The sequence below is a fragment of the Teleopsis dalmanni genome, chromosome 1 (genome assembly GCF_002237135.1).
Source record: "Teleopsis dalmanni isolate 2A chromosome 1, ASM223713v2, whole genome shotgun sequence".
NCBI classification, from domain to species: Eukaryota; Metazoa; Arthropoda; class Insecta; order Diptera; family Diopsidae; genus Teleopsis; species Teleopsis dalmanni.
In genome coordinates, this window is record NC_051846.1 from 37,329,844 (window position 1) to 37,331,840 (window position 1,997).

Sequence of the window (1,997 nt, forward strand, 5' to 3'; positions counted from 1 at the left end):
GTTAGCAATGGTAACTATTTTAACGGCAATGAAAGTCATAAAAGCGCTCATACTAATCGAACCGAAATTGGCTTTTCTTTGCAGTCTTCCACTACAACTATCGCTACTTTTACCGCTTATATTGCTGGCTTACGTAGCGTATGAGTATTATTCAAGCTTAGAACGCGTTAAATTAGTATTCAACTCTGGAGACGCATCCTTGTACGCGTGCTTCATCCTAGACAACGTACATATAAATTGTTTGTAGTCGTTTGTATGGTATATTGCTTCAATGGTTCTTAGTTGTGTCAGGTTCATGCCGGGAGTGTGTGATAAATGAAGTTCTTTGAAACAGAAAATATTAGCAGGAATTTGTGGCTTTAAGCTTTTCCAGGAATTATGTTCAAAGCAGGTAATTTTCATAACTTTAGTTAAATTTAATTATTAAAGAATCTTTTACATAATTAAAATCTATTTAAAGGAAATTTTCAAACTTTATCAACTATATTGAGGTATTTAAAATTATTAAATAAATGCATTTTGAGTATTATAACATTTCATACTATATTAAATACTATTTTACATATTGATATTTAAGTTATTAATAAGATTTGTTTAGGATGTTTCAACAAAGCAATATGTATTTAATAATTTAGTCTATTTAATAACAAGGTTTCCAAATATTTTCAAGCATTGCAATTTCTTTAAACAATGAAATATAAGGGAAGGGAATAATAAAGTAATAAGTTACTTTTGAAAGTAGAGAATCAGAGTAAATGCTGCAAAAACGAAAGTTATATGCATTATAAGACTTAAAAATCAGAATCCAAAAACAATAAACACATAATAATAATGTGGAAATAGAGTCGAAGGACAATGAACAGTACTTAGATCTAACTTTTGACAAAAGATACAATTGGATAATGAATATAAGACTGAAAAAACTGTCTTATAATATAACTATGAAAACTCTAAAAGCAATAATACAAGCAAAGTTAAGAGTGAAAAGCAAGTCTATATTATATAACCAAGTATTTAGACTACAGATAATAATTTATAAATTTACTTACTTATAATTAGGTCCTGTTACTTATAACAATGCTGCTCCATTCACCATTACAAAACTTCAAGCTTATTAGAAGCTCTATGGCATGAGTCCAGTGTTGTTTAGAGTGGGTATATTCTACGCAAGGCTTAAGACCACTGTGCTCTAAAAAATACACATGTCTAGCTAATGCATCGATAAACGCTCAAAATAATTACAAGAAATTTTCGCTCGCACTTACTGAAGTTAAGTGTATGGCACAACTTCCTCCTTGGTAAGGATCCAAACACCCGGTGTGAATACGCAACTTCACACCGAATAACAGTAAATGAATATCATCATTCTTCCCCCTGTGGGTATTAACTACAGCCACCACAACACTGCTAACCTCAGTTGATCAAAACAGTCGAAGATGCGGGACGTGACCCTGTGGTACCAGGTTTGCATCTCTGGTCGAATGTTGTAAGTGAAACTCATCTACTACCGGTGATACTTTCAACAGCATCGGGATGGTGCCCACAACCAACGGACAATAACTATACGCGGACGTACCACGAGCCGATGACAGGGAAGCTACAGAGCTGAAACCAGCCATCTCATACACATAATGCACTCATAAGTGTACACATTCACCTACTCACACTTGTTGCCTTAATTTGGCCTACCAAGAAGTACTTTTATGTAAAAAATCATTAAAGAAAACATTGTCTGTCAGGAGATAGCTAAGACTCAAGCCGAAACCAAATTCTGGTCTAATCATAACGATATTAACATCCCGAATATAGTCATAAGTCACTCTTCCGTGTTCGCATTCATTCCAACTAGCTTGCTAACTAGATCTCACACATTCATTCAGTAATCTCGAAATTTGTGACTTGTTTAAATTCACGACATTAATATCACCCAATCAATCAGCCTCCGACAATGACAATTCCCTCTTTAACTTGAAAGCAGTTGCGCGACGCAACACATC